At 42.8% G+C, this 21,797-nt stretch overlaps 2 long non-coding RNA genes across 5 annotated transcripts in view; one reads left to right on the forward strand and one right to left on the reverse strand.

Moving 5' to 3' along the window:
* LOC123369276 overlaps positions 1-10,491 on the reverse strand; it is a 42,650-nt gene extending 32,159 nt beyond the window's left edge. For both annotated transcript variants that reach the window (XR_006578979.1, XR_006578978.1), the window contains exon 1: positions 9,719-10,491. This is a non-coding gene — a long non-coding RNA (uncharacterized LOC123369276). The remainder of the gene's footprint in view (positions 1-9,718) is intronic.
* On the forward strand, positions 524-19,403 carry LOC123369275. 3 transcript variants are annotated; one of them, XR_006578976.1, is made up of 4 exons: positions 524-604; positions 15,026-15,144; positions 16,669-16,753; positions 18,898-19,403. It is a non-coding gene; the product is annotated as an uncharacterized LOC123369275 (long non-coding RNA). The 3 variants fall into 3 exon arrangements; XR_006578977.1 differs by lacking the exon at positions 524-604 and having other exon boundaries at positions 14,912-15,144; positions 17,046-19,403; XR_006578975.1 differs by lacking the exon at positions 524-604 and having other exon boundaries at positions 14,912-15,144.
* Positions 19,404-21,797: the final 2,394 nt, after the last annotated feature.

The raw sequence follows: 21,797 nt of genomic DNA on the forward strand, positions 1-21,797 counted from the left end.
AACGAGAAGGTCTCCTCCAGGCTGTTACACAGTGCAGAGATAGGGAGATAGGCCTGTTGTGAGACCTTGGCTTCACTGTCCTTTCTGTGACCTTTGAACCTGATTTTTTTCTGCAGCTGAACAAATCAACACCGGGGTGAGGATGTGGGAAGAGAAAGGACAGTAGACATTGGAACAGACTATGCTGCAAAACATTCACTTTCTGTATGAAACACAACTGTAGCAGAAGACTCACAAGCACCATAGGTGAGTGAATTGGGGTAGTTAAAGTAGGCTGCTGTTGGCATGAGAAGCTCTGCTGTATCACCCACCTCCCACTCCATTAATAGCAGTAGTAAATAATAAGAGTTTGCACTCCCTGTCCCTTTCATCTGATCTGGGGGCCTCCAAGGTCTTAAAGGTAGGATAGTGTAATTATCCCCATGGAATATTGATCATAGTGATGTCAGAGGACATTCTCCAGATTAGACACTCTCTGTATGCTCGATGCTGTCCCTGAGAGCTCAGTCAATATAGCAGCAGACTGAAAGGAAAAATCTTCTCAGTGGGGAAGTTGGAGCTTTTGCTGCTGGTGCGAAGCTGTCGGTGTTGCAAGTGAGCACAGGTGAGATCAGAGAGGTGGGAATCACAATATGAAGGTGCGGAGGCGGGGCTCCTGCTGCGGGTGAGGGGGGGAAAGTGGGACTTATGCTGGAGGAGGAGGCAGGTCTTGCATCATGGGTGAGGTAGGTCTCATGTTGCGGCAAAAGGCAGGGCTCATGCTGCAGGTGTGGTGAGGGAAGTTGGACTTGCCATGGGCCCAATCCAAAGACATCGAAGTCAGTGGAAAGGCTCTCAGTGCCAGCAAGGCTGGGGAAGCATGAATATCTATGTTTGCAGTGCAGATGCCGTGCAAATAACTCCTGAGGTTCAGCAGCACCTGGCTGGAACCCCATTCACAACGCTGAATATAATCATGGCGCTTTCCATGTTCTCTTTACAGACGGAAAACATATAGAACATGACCATATAGATGACCTTTCAGGCACACTGTAAAGCCTCTTTTTTCACAGGCATTTGGAGAAGCCAGGGGTTTGTAGACAGAAGACGAGGGTTGTATGTTGGAGATGGGTATAGGTGCAGTCTTTCAGTTTTCCTGGACGAGGGGGGATAGAGGCACATTGTCTAACTGAAGAGTTGTGTGATTGGATTTGGAAGGACTGAATTAGTATAGTGAAAATGTAAAAGATTGTCGCTGTGTGTGTTAACTGATATAAGATGCCCAGAGCTCAGGCTAGGTTCCTTATTCATTGAACTGATTAAGTATTATAGCTGGTGTTGGTCACTCTGACTATAACTCTTTGAATTCACACGCTCCTTTGCTAGATTCACCTTTTAGGCTGACATTTTCCTGACTCAGTCTCTGCCAGAAGGTGAACTTTTGTTCTGGATAACTTGAAGCTGTATTAACTTTTCTTCAGGGCACCTTGTGCACCAGGGAACTCCTTTAAATGGGTGATCTTAGAGGCCAAGGAGCACTCCAATGGGACAGCAGAGCCACAATGGGAACAGGACCATGCAGGGGCATGGAGAGTCTCAGCAGATGATCTAAACCCCAGTGTATGCTGAGGATTTGACAGGGTTTGTGACCTGGGCCCCTTAATACTTCTGTAAGGAGAGGTGGACAAGTGATGCCCCCTGAAGGAAATATGCAGAGGAAGTTCTATAAGGGTCTCATGGATTTTCCTGGCCCTCAGTCCCTAGGACACATGAATGTCCAAAAGGGGTCCACTCTGCTCCCCCACCCCACCCCCGGTTAAAATCATGAGAAGTCAGGGAATGCAAACACTAAGAGGCCAACATGGTGTTACTTGACTAGTGCTGTAGTATTTTGTATACATATTTTTTTCTGGTTAAATATATAGCTTAATACACATTGTTTTATTTTCTCATATACTCTAAGAATACAGGATTTGTGGTGTGGTTAAATTAACCTTGCTGTTGGAACCTTAACTTCCTGCTCATTTGTGATTTTTAACTGTGCATACTGCACATTACATTAAACTAAATTGTATAAAAAGCTACATTAAAAGAACATTAAGACTTCAAGGTCAAGCACTCAGAAGACAAGAGATGCCAGAATTAAGCTTGTCCATGGCCACTAAGCATGTGTGCCTCAACTGGTGTGTGCCCGGAATACATAGGGTTAGATTTTCAGTGGTGCTGACCATGCTCACCTGTAACTGAAGTCAGTGGGAGCTGTTCTTGGAACGTAGAAAGTGCTATTGAAAAGGGAAGTGTTCTGAAAAATCAAAGCCTGCATGTCTCAAATTGGGCACACGAAATTTGTAGAAACGTCTGACAATTTTTGCCTTAATCTCTCTGTGCCTCAGTTCTCCAGCTGTAAAGTGGGGATAATTATAACAGCTAATCTCCCAGATATGTTGTGAGGATAAATTAATTAATGTTTGTGTCAGTGCTTGTGATGTATTCTGATAGTTTGGTGAGCGCACCATAGAAATGCTCAAAAGGAAATGAATAATTCCGTGCAGCGTTTGGCCAGTGTATAGAAAATAAGGCCTGGGGCTATATTCTGCATATAGAGTATAAAAAAAAAATCTTGAATAACTACTCATTCGCTAAATAAGACAGGAGTCCTGTGGAAAAAATAGTATGTAATCGTGTAATTAAAGACTGTATCATAATGCATACACAGAAGGGAGCAACCTTAAGTCTGGTATTTCCTAACTCTGGAGCGCACGTCTTTGCAACCTTACTGTTCTTTTAATTTCATTTTTTAACATAATTTATTATAGAATGTGCTGACTCCTAATGTGGCACAATATGTTTTGAATCTATAAATTCACCATTAAGATTTTGTATGAGTGAACAATTTGGATGTGAATGCCTTATGGAGGGCAGGAGTGTATTATTAATAGCATTGTAGGCGATGTGAAGGCGGCAAGCAAAAAATGCTAGAGATTTCCCCCTTAACTTCATATTTCTGTGCTCTTAAGGTTTCTGGTGGGCAGGGTGTGGTGTGATGAAACCTATGCTTGTCACTAAATGTAATTTCTGGTTGTGTTAATACATATTTATGACAGAATACGCCGATGCCTCGTATATACAATATATTTTAAATGTCATGCAAATCAACCAGTTTGGTGACTGGAAAATACACATTGCCTATTTGAGAGAGAGAATGTCTAAGGGGTCAAGAACATTGTCATTCCAAGATCACAGTTTCCTGATGCTAGATAAAAGCTAGAGCCTGAGATAAGACAATATTTTTCAACTGAGACACATTGATCCTGTGACATTATTTGGTTACAGCGACTTTATCTCTACTACACCAATCAGATTTGATCACTGCATTTGATGGATATTGGTGGAGTAGAACCACAATTTCTCCTTGTCAGCCTGATCAAAAGGGCTTCAAGGGGCACTGGATCAGGTCCTGTCAGAGCCACTATAAAATCTGGCATGCTTAGAAGAATATTAACTTAGTTTAGATGATGGGAAGTAGTAAGGGCCATTTTTATGTTTGTCACAAGAAAACAAACTCATCCTCACACCATCATGATTTTGCTTCACAAAGCAAAGCAATCTTAACAACACAATGAGAGATGACGTTGTATTGGTTTGATATCATGTTTGGGGAATGTCTGCTACTCTGCACACCATGTTTGGAGTACTCTGGAATGTCCCATTTTATGTGTCATCTCACAATATTTGGGAAACACAGTAATCCTTAACCCTTGAGAACATGTTGAACCTCTGCTGCTCTGCCCACTTCCTGGAGGCCTGGGATAAAACTTAAACTCACAGAATTCTGTCGCAGATGTAAGCACATTATTTCTAGGAATATAGAAACATCAGAATGGCCACACTGCATCAGACCCATGGTCCAGCTAGTCCAATAACCTGTCTCTGATGCTGGCCAGCACCAGCTGCTTCACAGGAAGGTTGACGAAGCCACTACACTGGGCAGATGTGGAATAATCCTAATCTCTAATAGGTAGAGATGGTCTTAAATCCTGTGCATGAGAGGATTTTTTTTAAATCTCTTTCTAAAAATATTGTTAGCATTAACTACATAAATCTGGATATTTCTGTTACCCATATAAATGTTCAGTCCCTTTTTGAATCTAGCAAAGTTCTTGGCCTCAACATGGGCATACTATTTTTGCTATAGTATTACTATTTTTATAGCACCATAGGCATGCATGGCACTTTATAGATGTCAAGTAAATTCTTGCCCTGAGGAAATTACAATTGAGTTGAGAGGTTGAGAATCCAAGCACAGAACCATACCTTCAAATCAGAGATGGAGAGATAAAAGGTGAAGAGAGGAGTAGCAGCAGATGGAGAAGAATCAGAAAAGAATGGAGGACAAGTGAAATAAGAAAGCAGGCGAGGAACAGAAATTGAGGGAAAGCCACGGATTTTACCTCTAGCTGCCAGCACATTAACACTGAAATCTCAACTTGGATCTGGATCTGTTGACACAAATCAGGTGCTTGCATAGGGGTTGGAAGCAATTTTACCTGTTACATTCCAAGTGTTTTCGATGTTAGCAACATAAACTTCATGGCCTAGAGTGATTGTATTACATCTGCCTCTCCCTTATCTGCTATGTAATCTCATGGCCTGAAAACATTATGTACTCTCTATCCCTTCTCTGATAAAAATAAAGTATATAAAAACATACACACACACAAAATCCCAAGCCAAAAATTCCCTTAGGGGAACATGCTGTGACTAGATAAGAGCAGGCTAGAAGGCACATAGCTGCCTCTTGTGCTGATTGGGACAACTGGTGAGGAGGGGTGGAGGACAGAGAATGGAGTGAGGTGGTTGCGGGACTGTTAATGAGAGAAAGAGTAAAGTGGATGGGAAAGAAAGTAAAGAGAGAGGCAGAATGGAGCAAGGAGAAGGGAGCCAAAGAAACCTGATGGGGCCATGATTGGTCTCTTGAAATTGTAGTATCTTTAAACATAAGTGCTGTGGCTGAACAGTAATATTTTAAAAACTGATCTTTCAAGAGCATGTGCAACCAGCTCTTCTTGGGCTAATACTGGAATATGAAAGCAGGACCTTCAGCACCAAAAGAATGAGCCTCTATTAATTGAGCTAAAGAAATACATCCCATTATAGGCACCTACAATGGACTCATTAGCCTTTTATGTGGACCTGCTACTAGAGGGCAATAATCCTTGTGGGTTACACAAGTGAGTAACAACTCTTCCTGATGTTCTTTGTGCCACATCCTATAACCAAAGCTTTATCATGTGTTGTGCATGGGTCTGGTTTTGGGGCACTTAGCCAGATACTCCTGAGTTTTCATTCTAGCTCTGCCACTGATCTCCTCTGTGGCCTTAGGCAAGTCTCTTGATTCTGTGTCTCCATATCTTCTGTTGCAAAATGAGGATAAGCTATACACCTCAACGAGCTTCTGGGAGGGTTCTTTAGTTAAGGTTTGCATAGTTCTTTGAAACGTGATGGACTAAGTGTTGTTAAGGTGGAGGGGAGGAGAATGAGAGGTAGGGACAGAAGGATAGATGAAAGACAAAGAGATGGAGAAGGATAATGAGAGGAGGTGAGCTGAGAATGTGGGGAAAGAAAAAAGAAACATGGGTAGCTCAGCACCTCCGAAAATCAGGCCACTGGTCTATGCCGGAATTTCCACACCTGGGTAATAACACATGGCCAGACAGAGCCTTTGGATAGCAATGTGCTACACTAAGGTTTACCCCCAATTTAAGGTCCTTTTGCACCACCCAAGCCATATAAAGAGGCCTTCAAGTACCTGAGAATCAGGCCCATTTTGAAGCTTAATTGGCCAGTAGTTGTACAGTGTCTTTAAAATGTAAAGAGCCATCAAAATGTTTATTATTTGATCATGTATCCCTACAATGTGATTATCAATGATCATGCCATTGACATAAACTTTTCCTAAAATAGCAAGGTAAGCACTGTATTGTCAAACTCATTCCCATTCCCCTACGCTAACCAGACCAGATGCCCTCCCTCTTTTCCTAGGGTAATTGAAAACATCTGAAAATTCTTCCCTGGCCCTTCCCCTGCTCTGCTTTCCTTAGTCTTCAACATTTTAAGGAGAATATTAACCTAAAACTTGGATTAAATCCTTATTTTATCACACTACCACTACCACCGTGCAATAACTTGAGTTGCAGTTTGCCTGCTCTTTGACAAACCAGCACAAGAGAAGAAGACAGTCCCTCAGTGGGATCTCAACTGCATGCCAGTGGGATATTTTATATACTTGACTCAACTGGTGGGAGCATGTAGTTAACACAGAAGACAACTATTAGTGGACAGAGCTATGTGAAAACATTCCCACCTCCTACTGGTTTCGCTGATGGGGGATGAAATTTTTTTTTCACATATGTTCTTTGCAAAAAAAAAACCTTCTTGTTTTTGTCTTGAGCTAAAAATGTAGAAGGTGTGATGGTTTTGCATGGATCAGCTTATGGACCTTCCACTACCCCCACTCCCTGCTTCCATGCGCTTATTATTATTATTTGTATTGCAGTGGGGCATAGAGATTTCCACCACTATCAGGGCCCTGTTGTACTAAGTGCTGTATTTACCCTACAGAAAATTTCAGTCTGCCCCAAAGAGCTTACAATCTAAGTGAACAAGACAGACAAAATGTGAGAGAAAGGAAGGATTTATTAGCCCTGTTACAGAGGGGGAACTGAAGCACAGAAAAATCAAGGGACAGATTTTCAAAAGAGCCCCTTTCTCAAGTAGGCACCAAAATAAATGAGCACTGGGTGCTGAGCTCTGAAAACCTGGCCATAAGTGTCACAAAGGGAGTTGCAGCACTTTTTGGAAAATGTTGCCAATTTTTTTGGTGGCAGAATAGGAACTGAGTTCTTTTGAACACCTGACCCCACCTCTTGGGTGCAGGGTAGCTGACTGGCTCCATGTGACTTGCCCAAGCTCACACAGGTAGATTAGGGCAGAGTCAGGAATATGAGGCTCAATCTCTCCAGGCCCAGGCCGACAACTTAACCACAAGACCAACCTTCCTCACCATTTTTGCCCACCATGTTGTGCTGGGAAGGCCTTGCCATTCATCTGTTGCCAAGGGAGAAAGTTATCCAGCCCATGGCGCGCCACTGTAACTTATGTCAAACTCCACTCCTCCTCTGGATACTCTGCATGAGATTGTGAGAAAGGACACAGACCGGGGACAATGATTAACAAAGCTTTTCTTGCAATCAACAAGCCATTCTGAATTACTGTAGCGTACATCCCATGGGAACGAATAGTCCCCATTAACTCAATGTAGGACCAATTAGAACAGACAGTGAATATAATTAGCATGCTCAGGAGAATATATCTAAAGCTGTTTGGACACATTCCTTAGACCAGTTAGAGCAAAATTGTTCTCACAGCTATTCCACCCCCCTACCATGCTCAAAAATAAAGCTCTTTGGCCTTAACTCACCAATCCACAAAGCCTGCCATATTAACTCCCAAGTCCACCAGCTCCCATGGCCTCTTCTGGTTCTCGGCCTCAGACACTTTCCACAGACTCCTAGGGTACTGTATATTCTCTACACATGGGGTTCCATTCTGAGACCTAGAAAGTTCTGCTTTGGGCCCTAGAGCAGACCTAAACTGCTAGTTGGGGCTTCCCTGAGTGTAAGGGGAATCAGCATACCTGGCCCTGTGTCACCCTCCTCCACAAAGTACCTTTATTCACTCAGAATAGAGGCATTAGACTAAAGAACCACTATTCCCCAAACATTTTGCAAACAAAACCCATTTTATGTGAAGAATGTTTCCTAAGAGTGAATATTCATGGCTCTGAACATATCTGACTGGAAGTGGAGTTTGGAATTTGAAGAGATATTGGTCATCACTATTTTTGCAGAGTTCAGCCAGTTCTATTCTTCAGCCTGTTTATGATGTAATAATACCTACCAAAGCACCCTCACTTGGGGAAAATAAGTAAGGCTGTGTGAACATGGCAATGTTCTTCCTTCATGATCTTTCCTTACAATTATTTCTTGCAATTCTGCTGCAGGCCATTTTAATGGCATTTTTAGCAAATGGCAGTTTCCAAATCAAATTTCAAGATTTTGCATCTGTTTGTGGCAAAAAAAATCCAACCCCCTCAGGTTTCCCAGAAAGAATTTTCAAAATATATTTTCGTTAAATTTCAAGAGAGTCACTTGAAAATAGCACTTCTTCAATCTTATGTGCAATTAAATGTTCCAATTTGACATAATAAGACACCCTTTTTCAGACAACAGCAGCAAACAGATGGCACCCAACCAAAATGACATTTTGGACCAGTTTTTCAAAACTGAAATTAAACAAATCTATTTTCAAAGGTTTAATTTTGTTGTGATGATCTGATTCCACACAGCCATAGAAAGAAACAGAAGGAGCAGGAGAACAGTGAATGAAAATATATGAGAGGGAAACAGATGTTCTCTGCCTGGAGGTCACAACTGCCCTGCCCTTCCCACCTTGCCAAGTGGGAGATGGGGCCCGGCCAGATCTCAGCTATATGTGAAAGAGGTGCTGGCAGGAAGCAGATCCTTTATGTAAAAGATGTCCTGATTGGAGAAGACTTAGAACCCCAGCTTCTTTTTCCCCCCTGAAAGACAGGGAGAATCAGTGAGAGAAGAAATCTTCCTGCACAAGGAGGCAGAAAGGGATTGTCCAGCTTGGACAAGCAGTTGCCAGCTTGGTCCAGCAGTTGCCAGTGCTGCTCCACCTATTGAAGGAAAGGCTTAGAACTCTAGAAACTCCCCAGTCGGTCACCTGCTCCTCCTGCTGGTCTCACTTCATATTCTACCACCTGAGTCGTCCCCATGTCACCAGCCAGTGAAGAGGCAGGAGGAAGGAGATGATGCAGTAGCTGAGTGCCTCCAAGACATGGAGAGGGAGTGGAGAGGAAAATCTTCCTATGGCAGACACCAGGAATTGAACTGTGGACCTCCAGGGCTAAAAAAACATGCATCTATGGCTTCAGCTAAGGAGACAGCCTCTTTTGCTGAGAGCTTTAATAGAGTCCCATTCTCTGTGGATCAGGGACAGATAACACATACTGATCCATGAGTTGCATAGCATTATGGCCAGTGCATGGACCGAGATAGAAGGCTTTGCGCTTTCTCTATTCAGCAGCAGCCAGGGGCTGGATCAGACACTGGCACAGGCTAGGCTCCCCTAACTTGTGCTCATAACTACCCTCCCTTCTTTGTTGCTGCAACCAACAATCACCTGGGCACTAGACTGCCCCGGTCACACCTCCTCTGCCCTTAATCCATCCCCCTTCTACCTTCACTATACCCCCCACTCCATCTTGAAGTTACCCCTGCAGTAGGGGTTCCAGTGAGGAGCTGGTGAAGAGGCCCTCTCTGGCAGTGTTATTCATTATGAGTGTGTGTGCATGCAGGGAGAGAGAGACACCTTAATTCCCACTCCTTTGCAATGCTCAGTCTGTCCCTATGAGTTCAGCTCCGGGAGCTAAGCCACTTCTGAGCCATTATATCTTCCATAGGCCAGCAGAGATGGAGCGCGAACAGGCTCAGGCACCCTGGGACAATGGTGATGCCATAGAGTGGGCAGACTGCAGCAAACACATACAGCTCAGCAGCAGGGAAAAGGCACTTTTTTCCTTTAAGTTTTGCACGTTGGGGTGTCAAAACAAATCCAAAAGAGTGTGTGTGGAAGGAAGGGGGTAATCTCTTACCTGGAACACCTATGAGAAGTGTTGTTTTTCAGGAACGTGGCTTTCAAGGTCTTCCTTGCAGTGGCAGCAGCTTGTGAAGAGGCCATGTTGTTATTAAATGAATGGATTACATTTGGAGACCAATTCAGAAGAGGATACTGGGTGCTAAAGCCATAGGTCCAAATCCTTGAAAAGAGCCTGCTGCCAAGCCCCAGCGTATTGAGCCAGAGCACCTGGCTGGGTGCCCGCTCCATGCCTCTGATTCCACAAGAAAAGGCACACAGAGAATTCTCAGAACCAGGCTAGGACAATATTTGCTCAGAATATGTTAAAGCTTAATTCCAGTGATCCCAGGGGCTTCCTGAGCGTGTCCCACATATGGCACGTTTCCAGGCTTTATCTGATCCTCCACCTCCTCACACGTTCACAACTGGGCGCTGTCTAATGAGCATGAAGCAATATAATGCCTCACCCCTTGGGCTAGATGGACGCCGCTGCCTGGATAAAAACAAAGCCCTGCACTAGATCTTTGTATTTGAAATGGTAACAAATGCCGAAGGCTTTCTTGGGGACCACATGGCACTATGAAATGAGCTTGGATTGACGCGGAAGGATGGTCTATTGTTTAAGGCACAGGACTGGAAACCTGCATTCAAGTCTTGGCTCTGCACTGATTGCCTGTCTGAACTTGGGCAACTTCCTCAGTTCCCCATCTGTCAAATGGGGATAATAATACTTCCTTAGTCTGTCCTGACTCTTTACATTGTAAGATCATCAGGGTAAGGGCTGTCTCCTGACTGTGCACAAACAGCACCTAGCACAATGAAGCCCTGATCCTGATTGGCTATGGAGCTCTCTTTCTCTGCCTCCCTCCCTCCCTCCCAGAGATCATCTTTCTCTGTCCACTCTCAGCCAGACTTCCAAGCTTCTGAAGCCTTTCAGTTCCTCTGAGGCTTCTGAGCACTCTGCAACAGCAATAGCAATGAAGGACTTTGTCAAGAATGGGATGCATCTTTTGGAGGGGCTAGCAATGATGCACTCAGACTAAAGACTAACCAAGGCCATGCCCCAAGTAAAATCAGTGATTGCCAATTGAAGAATGAAACAGTCTAACCAAAGGTCTGAGGTGACAATACCCCTATACTCCAGCCCTGAAGAGGAAAACAGCAGTCTTTGTGCTGGAGAGAAAGAAGAACCCAAGTCGTAACATTCCCTCCTGCTCCTATGACTTATGAGGAGAGGCTGAGGGAGTTGGGATTGTTTAGTCTGTGGAAGAGAAGAGTGAGGGGGGATTTGATAGCTGCTTTCAACTACCTGAAAGGGGGTTCCAAAGAGGATGGATCTAGACTGTCCTCAGTGGTACCTGATGACAGAACAAGAAGTAATGGCATAAAGTTGCAGTGAGGGAGGTTTAGGTTGGATATTAGGAAAAACTTTTTCACTAGGAGGGTGGTGAAGCACTGGAATGGGTTACCTAGGGAAGTGATGGAATCTCCTTCCTTAGAGGTTTTTAAGGTCAGGCTTGACAAAGCCCTGGCTGGGATGATTTAGTTGGGAATTGGTCCTGCTTTGAGCAGGGGGTTGGACTAGATGACCTCCTGAGGTCCCTTCCAACCCTGATATTCTATGATTCTATGTACCTTCAGAAATAATCCTTGAAGACCGCCATTGATAATCGGTCACCCAAGGGACTTAGTCAGAATAAAAAGGCAACTCTCACAAGGATAAGACAGAAAGGAGGTGGAAGGAGGCTGAGAGGTGATAGGAGAAGGATATGAGAGGCACAGGTGACTTGAGATCAGCTGACATGGTGATAAAGGAACTTCTGGTGACTTGGCTGATAGCCAAGGACAATAATTAGTGCTGCCTCACTATATCTGAGAGGGTGACAGGGGACAACACCAGCATCCAAGCACGGAATAGTGGAGTGATGTGTTTCACACCATATCACGCTCGGAATGGTGCAGAAGGCAGGAATGTTAAGATGGCCACATGATACAAGGAGTATCTTGCTGATCCTCAGCTCTGGCTCAGCCATAGTATTTTTGAGTCTTTTGCCCCTGGGCCCCTATGGGACCCCTTACTCCTGGGCAATCTGACTGTTCCTGGCAGAAGTTCAGGTCACTCCTAGACCTTTTCAGAGCCCAATTTACAGTCCCCTTGTCTCGTGCCCCTGGTGGCACTTCCCAAGACCCACAGCAGGGTGCTGGCTGGAAGCAGCCCTCCAAGGCCTTTGCTTATATTGAGCTCGTAGTGTCAATCTACCCCAGACCGAAGGGGTTGAAGTAAAAGGTTAGCAGCTGCCTCAGGCTGAGCTCCCCTTGCTACTGGAGCTCACTAGCAGTCCCTGGCAGCTTCCCTTCTCCTGGGAAAACTCCCCTTCCCCCTCACTTTCTGTGGCCAGTCTCACTTCTCCAGGTGGACCATGTTCTTAGGGTGACCAGATAGCAAATGTGAAAAATCGGGATAGGGCGTGGGGGGTAATAGGAGCCTATATAAGAAAAAGACCCAAAAATCGGGACTGTCCCTATAAAATTGGGACATCTGGTCACCCTACATGTTCTGCTGGTGTGCCTAATTGACGCTGCCTGAGTGAAGGCATGCTAGTTAGCTTTTGCACAAGTGGGATGGGAGTGCGTCCCATCACACTCCTAGATGAGCTGAAAGCACAAAGTTGTCTAGGAGGTAATCCTGCCAAGAATAGTGACACCAACACAAAGACCGTCCAGTGGTAGTGCTGGGATTAGCAACACAGAAATCCCCAGAGAAGAATTGAGCCACTTGCTAGGGCTAGTCACAAAGTCTCTGTTGAAACTTTTTTTGCTGGAAAATTAGTTGTTGGGGCAAATGATTTTTTTTTTGCAGACAGTATCTGCCTTCCTTGAAATTTTTAAAGTTTTTTTTAAGTTTTTGTCCCACAACCAAAACATTGTTGATTTTCTGATAAAAGTTTTGGTTTTCTGATGAAAAGTTGAACTTTTCTGATGAAAATGTCTATGAAAACAAACTTTTTTTTAATTTTTGTCAAAATTTTCCATGGGGGTGGGGGAACGGGTACATTTTCTGACAAGCTTTACTGCTTGGCAAAGCTCTTTAATAAATGGGTCAGGGTCAGGGAGCAATATTCCAGCTCATATAACAGAATATGAAAAGCTGATAGAGCTCTGGCTTTTTGAAGCCTGGACATAGGCAAGGAAGCATTAGCTGAAGATAAAGTCAGCCAGTGCTGCCAAGCCAATGGCGAGCAAGACTCCTAAAGGTTTTGTGACAAAATGCAAATGCGCACATAGAAAGTTGACCAAAAGGGAATTTGCCAGATAGGGAAGTACAAGACAGACACATACCATAACATTATTCTGCTCCCAGGGAGTGAAGCACAGAGGCGAAGTCTGTTTTGTACATCTTTCCTTGATAACTATAACTTGACATCCAAGGAGATAGATCTAGTAATGCATGTAAGCTAGATGGTGCAGAAAAAGTGACCACAGAAGGAGTGACTATCAAGAGTACAGGGATGGAGCAGGCTAGAGGGAGCAATGGTGACAGTTTGGCAAATTAAAGACACTGGACAATGCTCTTAGCCTAAAGAAATGTACAGCAGAGAAACTCAAAAGCTGGCCTTTGTAAGAAGTATGATGGCCATATAGCTCCCCAAAAGATGGTGTGACATACCCAGGTGCCACAGAGACAATTGCAATGGCGAATTCCCAGAGGAAAAGCAGACTGGGGGAGGGGTGGAGGGAAACAAAAGGCTTGATGGGCAAGTTTGTGGGAAGTGGCAGGGTCTATAGCAGATAGTGTGCCCCTGTGGTAGGGTGACCAGATGTCCCGATTTTATAGGGACAGTCCCGATATTTGGGGCTTTTTTTATATGGGCTCCTATTACCCCCCACCCCCTGTCCCGATTTTTCACACTTGCTGTCTGGTCACCCTACCCTGTGGGATACTGAACTTCTGGGAGCTACTTAATGCCCTGGCTTACAGGATATTATTCAGGGTGCATGCCTACTCCAGGATGGAAAGAAAGATGGAGCTAGTTGCTCTGTAAATGGTACTCTGTAAAGAAATGAAATACTGTTGGTTGTACACAGTTGTCAAAACAGAGGTCTGGCCAAAGCAGAGCCCTGGCTCAAACAGTGCAGCGTTGCTCTTGGCCTCTGGTGGCAAGCTACTACGAAGCCTGCGACCTGCACCAGAAGATAGCAAGCATAGCCAGATGCACCTCTCATGATCAGAATCCACGTGGTAGCAGTCAGGACCTGGATTTGTAGGAAGAAAAGAAAAAGTAGAGTTTCCTGAGGAGAGGGTGCAGAGAGAGGAGCCACAGCGTAAAGAGGCCTTAAATGAGGCAGAAACAGCCACTTAAGAAAAACCCCTGCACTGAGGATCCCCCACCGCAACTGGTGAAGTGCTCGCACAAGCTCCCTACACTAGCCCAGCTTCTGGCATTGGGGACATGGCCAGAGAGCCATGCAGTTCATCCATTCTTTGCTTCCTAGGGCCAACAGGGGCTCATGGGATGCAGAGCATCATTTAGAGGATACCTGAGACTAACTTACACTAGAGGCTAGGCAGGCCCATGCATTGCCCCAGAATAAAGGAAACACAAAGGTGGCTTAAAGAGGGGCTATGGGCAGAGATGTTTTTGGCAAGTCATTTGCGTGATAATTTGGTGGGGACACTAGATGCCAAAAGGTTATGAGACCAACAAGTAGATTTATTCACAAACAGTGCCCAAGAGTGAAGGCTCCCAAATATAAAGTATACAGACATGGTATAGATAGAGAACAAGAAAAATAACTATACATACGATATTTTTAAAAGGCTTTGAGAAGGCAAAATAGGTCAAGGACCAGTGAGGTTTTCATAGAGGCTGAAAGAATCCACAATGCAGTTGGGGTTACAGAGCTGTTCTCCACCCTGAGCCTAACCACGCTGCTGTGACACAAGAAGTAAATGGCTAGGCTGCCTCAAAGGCATTAGAGCTGTTGGAAACTTGGTGGTTCTGCTCTGCTGGAATTCCTACAAACAATTTCTTGGGTTTCAATCATTCTTAATGGGATGGCTTCCAAACCCCATACCCACTATGGTTTTTTAAGTATGGATGATCCCCAGCCAAATCCCTTGATCCTGATCTAGGTTTGGGATTCGAGTTTTCAGCACAAAAGTGTATAATGGTCTGAATCCAAAAACTCATTCTAAATACCTGAAAGTTTGGGGAAAGTTTATTACTAACTGAATGTATTAATGGTGTATCATTACAGTATTTATTATTATTATTATTTATGACGATGACTTATTTTATGTTATTATTTATTCCCTGTATAGGTCCATGCCCCAGGAGTTCATAGTTTACAATATAGTGTAAACAAGAACAGTATATGGAGATGACAACACAGAGGGGGCATGCAAAGGGAGGAGAAAGGTGCTAATAATATGAGCATGCAGTAAGTTGGGAACCTAATGCACATATGTTACATGGGAACCTGGGACTTGCCATAGTGGATCAGACCTGAGCTTCATCTAGTCCAGTGTTCTGACTGATTCTGACCCTGGCCAGTACCAGCTGATTCACAGGAAAGTGTAAGAAGCCCTTCACTTGGCAGTTATGGGGTGACCTGCCCCCAAGGACAGTTTCCTCCTAAGCCCCACAAGTTAGAGTTGAACTTATGCCCTGAAGCATGAAGGTTTATATCCCTTTCCAAACTCTTGTTTATTTTCTTAGTATTTCCTCATAACCTCTGGTTATTCTTGCAAATTACATGGTAGCTTGTTTGGAAGGTATTTTTGAGTCACTAAAAATTTTGAACCCTCCAGTTTGAAGTATTTGGATCCAGGAGACTGGTTTTCCCCATTAAAGAGGCATGAAACTTGGATCCTTGGTTTTGGTTCAGCTTATCTCTAGTTTTAAAACCAAACTCCAAAAATGCAAAGCAAAACTCAGCCAAAACTATCCGTTTCACCTGGAGCAAACCATAAAGCAACCAAGGTTCATTGACATCTGGAGCTGAGCCTGCTTTCCCTCCTCGGCCTGGTGCTGGCTGCCCCCATCCACTTCCAGATGACTTCCTGAATATATGATGCTGTTGCAGTACCTGTAAGAACTACTCCAGCATCTCTGTTAACTGTATATACCCCGGAGTAAAACCAAGATCTGACCTCCATTCTACCCAGCCTACATCTGGAACTTGAACCTGAAAGTGGTTTAAAGACTTTTGGATAATTAAAAAAAAAGAACAAAAAGGGGTTTTTTTTGTGCAGCTTTAGTCTATGCTTTCCATTTCCAGTTTGCCCATCCTTAACAGACATAGTAAAATAGACCAGTATGAGAGACTGCAGTTCACTTCATTGTGTTGCTAAAGGGCTGGGTCAATCACACTTTTATTTTGCTTTGGGGTTTAATGTTATTCTCTTTGGCAGTGGAAGTTAGCGGTCTAATTAAAATCAGGTTAAAAATCATGGCCTGTCACCGAATGATGCTGAAATGTGACCTTTACCACAGTTAGACACACACACCTGGATAGGTATAAATGTGTATAGAAAGGGTGCCATCTGCTGAAATGTCTTATGCTTCACAAGACTGCAAGGCAGTTCTGTGCTTCCTCTAACATCAAGAACGGAGAGTGAGAACAGGGGTTAATGTACATAAAGGGAGAAAGCTGATTGTATAGTTCAATGAAAAGTTTACAAATAGCCATTGATAATTTTCCCAAAATGGCTCTTACAAGCAGGCCAGTTGATGCAGTGGCTAAATGTACAAACTTTTCACCTATGCATCTATGAGCACTGGAGAGCAATTTGGGCAAAAATAAGAAATGGAATTTCAACCCAACCCTTATACTGCACTTGCACCTATTTAAAGGTTTAGATACTTGATCCAAGGTGCATTCTGACCCCCCAAAGCCCTGTTAACATTCATGATTTCCTGGGCTAGATGCTGTCTTCAAATCTCATCTTTGTGGCATCACTAGGTTCACACCATAGTGTACTTGATGTGCCACTGCAGCCAGCCTGGGCCTCATCTGCTGAGGTCCTGCAACTGGAATATCAACAAAGGTAGGGATCCCTTCTGGGAAGAGGAAAAGGGGCAGGGGAGGGGAGGAGATAAAGAGAGGAACAGAGAATGGGGACTTACTAGCAATCCAGGTCAGGGAACTCAACCAAAGGGCTGATATATTGTGGGGGAGGAATCAGACCACAGGAGTATGTTGGGTGTGAGCAGGAGTTGATAAAGGAAGTAGGTGGGAAATGGAGGAGTTTTAACTAGGGCTGGTTGGAACATCATTTTGTCATTACATGCAATTTTGTGTGGCGATCTATCGATTTCTATGACGTTTTCCTCCGGCAGGTTGTTTTGGAGGAAGAGGGAGTGTGAGCCTGAGGCTTTATAGTCCAGTTGCACTGGCCTGAGATGTGGGAGACCCAGGTTTAAATCTCTGCCCTGCTTCATTCAGTCATCTGGAATGAAAAAAAAAACTGCTCTTAACCTGGGTCTTCCAACACCCAGACTGGTGTCCTAACACAAAGCTAGAAAAAGAGACACATCACTACCTCTCTTCACGAATCGAAAAACTCAAGTTTCAAACCAAAACCAAACATTATGACACAATTCTGCTTTTCATGAAAATATTCAAAAGGTCTTGGCTTCATTTCAATGTGGAATGAAAAGAAAGGTCCAGAGCTGCCGCAAAATGGAATTGTCATCTTCTAGACAGTTCTAACGTTAACCCTTGTCAGACACATTAGGTACTGGCCGCTGCTAAAGACACCGGGCTATCAGACCATTAGTCTGATCTGTTATGATAAATCTTACATGTTCTTTTTACTCTTTGAATTTATATATTCCCTCCCGCACCTCACCTCAAAACTTTGTTAACGCTGAGTTAAGGTTTCTAGACTGCATATCTCACCAACGCAAACATCACTGCAAACGTGTACAGCACGTCTTGGTCTCAGGAGAGATACTTCTGCTGCCAGTCTCATACAAGACGCCCTTAAAGGAGGGAAACTTGGGGTGGCAGAACTCTCCCATAGATGGAGAAACAACTGCTGCCATTCAGCCCACGCTCTCTACAATATCGTATATCAGTAATGCCCCCAGGGAAATCTGTGAGCCACTGATGGTCTGCTGAGACCAGGTGATCATCACATAGTTCTAATTCTCTTCCATGTTACCACCTCCTAAATTACATTATAAAATATATGCCAGAATAGGATCCTTTTTATTTTCCTCCTAATGTCATAATGTTTAGGGTTTTCATCAAGCTTTGTTCTGCACCCAGAAGGGCTAGAATTTTTTTTTTAAATAAAGCTGAGATGTTCAAGTAATAACCTTGTTCCAGGAATTGAGGCTTTAAGAAAAACACCAAATATCATGAGACTTGGGATGAAATTAGAAGAGTTGGCAACACTGTTGGCTTTCAAAAATGTTTTCCATCCTGAACTGGGAAGAAAACGTTCAATCTTCAAATTTTCACTAACTGAAAATCTGAGAAAAAATTTGGGGCAGGTCAACTGAAACATATTGTTTCAATTTTACCTTTTTTAAATTTTTTTTAAAACACATTTTTAAAAATATAAATTAACTTAAATTTTAAACCAAAAAGTCTCTTTGATCCAAACCCCAGAATCTTTTAGCTTAGAATATGTTGAAACATTCAACAATTTTGAACCTTTTAAAAAAACAACATTTTTTTCAAATAGGAAATTTGTCACAACTGCCCCTTTCCTGCAGCTTTGATTTGGATGAATTGGTATTCTCCAGTAAAAAAAAACATTACATGGAATAATTCTTGACTAGCCCTAATATATAAAGGGATATGCTGTACACATGGAGATGCTACATGATTGCAAGTGGGAGGGAGGTATCCATAAGACATTCTGTCTGCTAAGATATGGTCCACACTATGAAAAACTGTGAGAATACCGTGGGTTGTTTTTTTGGTTTTGTTTGGTTTTTTTGGGGTTACTGTTGCAGGAGAAACAAAGAAGCATGAACAAGAGCAACTACTCAATGACATATCATCATTAATTATTCTCACTATTAAAAATGTATGCCTTGTTTCTAGTCTGAATTCGTCTAGCTTCAGCTTCCAGCTTCTTGAGTCTATCATATAAAGTATCTTTTCTAATCATGTAATCGTTCTTGGGGCTTTTCACTGAACCCTCTCCAATTTATTAACATCCTTCTTGAATTGTAGAAACCAGAACTGGACATGATATGCCAGCAGCCATCGCACAAGTGTCAAATACAGAGGTAAAATAACCTCTTTACTTCTACTCAAGATTCCCCTCTTTATCCAAAGATTGCATAAGACTTTTGGCCACAGCATCACACTGGGAGGTCATGTTCAGCTGATTATCCACCACAATCCCCAAATCTTTTTCAGAGTCACTGCTTCCCAGGATAGAGTCCCGCAACATGTAAGTATAGCCTACCTTCTTTGTTCCTATATGTGTACATTTACATTTAGCTGTATTAAAACACATAGTGTTTGCTTGTGCCCAATGTACCAAGCGATCCAGATCAATGACCATTCCGCTTCATTATTTGTTTTCTTCCAGGTTATTAATAAATATGTTAAAGAGCATAGGGCCAAGACCAATTCCTGTGAGACCCCACTAGAAACATACCTGTTTGCTGATGAGTCCCATTTACAGGTACATTTTGATAACTATCTGTTAGTCAGGTTAAAATCCATTTATTGTGTGCCATTTTAATTTTATATCATTATTGTTTTGTAATCAAAGTGTCCTGTGGTACAAAGTCAAGTGCCTTACAGAAGTCTATTACATCAACAACTCTTACCTTTGTCAACCAAACTTGTAATCTCATCAAAAAAAGATATCATATTAGTTTGACAGGGTCTAGTTTCCAAAAACCCATGCTGATTGACTTTAATTATATTACCCTCCTTTAATTCTTTATTAAATGAGTCCTGTATCAGCTGCTCCATTATATTGCCCAGGATCAATATCAGACTGACAGGCCTATAATTACCAGGTCATCCCATTTACCTTTTTTAAAATTGGCACAACATTAGCTTTTGCCGGTCTTTTGGATCTACCCTAGTGTTCCAAGACTAGTTGAAAAACAACATTAATGGTCAAGGGAGCTCTTCGAAAACATTGGATGTAAGTTATCGAAACCTGCTGATTTTTTAATGTCTAACTTAGGTAGCTGCTGTTTAACATTCTTTTGTGATATCAAGTGGAATGGAAAGAGTGTTATCATATATGACATATCATCTGTTTTTCTTCCAAAATACAGAACAGAAATATTTATTGTACATTTCTGCCTTTTCTGCATTATTATTGATAATTCTACCATTTCCATCTAGTAATGCACCAAGACTATTTTCAGGATTTTTTTTTACCTAATATACTTAAAAAAAATTCTTCTTACTATCCTGAACTTTGCTGGGCATAGATTTCTCCTTTATCTCTTTGCTTCCTTTATCAATTTTCTACAACTCCTATCTTTTGATTTATATTCATTAGTATCAACTTTCCTTTTCTTCCATTTGTTATATATATTATTTTTTAATTTTTTATAGCTGCCTTTACTTCGGGCTTGTCTACACTACCTTCCGGATCGGTGGGCAGCGATTGATCCAGTGGGGGTCGATTTATCGCGTCTATACTCGACTGCTGAGCACTCTCCTATTGACTCCGGTACTCCACCAGAACAAGAAGCGCAAGTGGAGTCGACAGGAGCGCGTCAGCTGTCGACTTACCGCACTGAAGACATTGCAGTAAGTAGCGCTAAGTACGTCGACTTTAGCTACGCTATTCACATAGCTGAACTTGCATAGCTTAGATTGACCCACGCGGTAGTGTAGACAAACCCTTCCTCTCTAAACCAGGTCAGTTTTTTAACCAATACGGCCTTCTTCCTTTATTGTTGCTTTTTGGTCATCTAGTAAAGTGTTCTTAAACAATTCCCAATTATCATTCACTTTTTTTCTGATGAATTTCTTCCTCCCAGATGATTTGGATGATAATTATTTTCACAGTTCTGTGAAATTGGCCCTTTTAAAGTGCCAAGAATATATATTACTCGTCTGGACTTTATTTTGCTTGCACTTTTTATCAAATGATGATCACTTGTACCTAAGTTACTAGTTCAGGCCCGGTGTGCCAAATACAGTGAGAGATGCATAGGACTTTTTTTTCCCCCTCGCCGAGGGTGGGGTGCAGGGAGGGGTAGATTTGCTGTGCCAACAATGAAGCAGTTAAAGTTGAAAATGAATGGGCCACCCAGCTTTGCCTTTAAAACCTACTCCAGTAGGAAAGTCCTCAGGGGCAGCCAAATCTCAGCATTTCTAGGAAATAAAAAAAAGAACAAACGAACAAACAAACAAACAACCTCCCTCCCCACCCCCCTATTTTCACAAGAATCTGTCTTTGATTCAAATAGAAACATGGCAGTTGGGAGAGAACTGATTGTTCAACAGAAGGTTCAGAAGAACAAATAAAAAAGCATATTTGTTCAGGGTGTGATGGAGAAATTTATTACGCTCAAGGAGACAATTGTAAATTGCATCTATTAAAGTTTAGGCATTTGTCACTGGGGGTGAGGAATCAAAGGGTAGGCAGTGGGACAGGGGAGAGTCAAGTGATATCCAGAATTGAGTGTAAGACCTTTCTTATAAAATTATTCAATGGGTTTGTCACATAATTGCATAAAACGTGCTGATTTCCATCACATGCAGTTCTCTAATGAAGATGTCCTTCACAAAAAAGGGGGCAGAAGTCTGCTAATAAGACCAACACATTTGTCCATCAGAAACTTCCAAAAAGGCCAGAGGTATCATTAACATAAAAATGTGAAGTAATGGGAAAGTGCTAAGACCTTTTGACAAAACACTGCAATAATGGTGTAGAAAAGGTTCCAATTCAGCAAATTGAGTTTTTCTGCAGGCAGGAAGTTGGCAAAATATCGAGGGTCATCTTGCTCCTCTTATTCCAGGCAAAGCTCAGCTAGGTAGCAGTAGACCCATTTCTATTGGCTGGTTTGGGGAGTGCCCAGTATTAAGAACTATGTATAATCTTTCCCCTGTTCATCTGGCCAGAATTTAAACCAGCCAGAGCTGAGATT

Source organism: Mauremys mutica, chromosome 4 (genome assembly GCF_020497125.1).
Source record: "Mauremys mutica isolate MM-2020 ecotype Southern chromosome 4, ASM2049712v1, whole genome shotgun sequence".
Classification (NCBI taxonomy): domain Eukaryota; kingdom Metazoa; phylum Chordata; order Testudines; family Geoemydidae; genus Mauremys; species Mauremys mutica.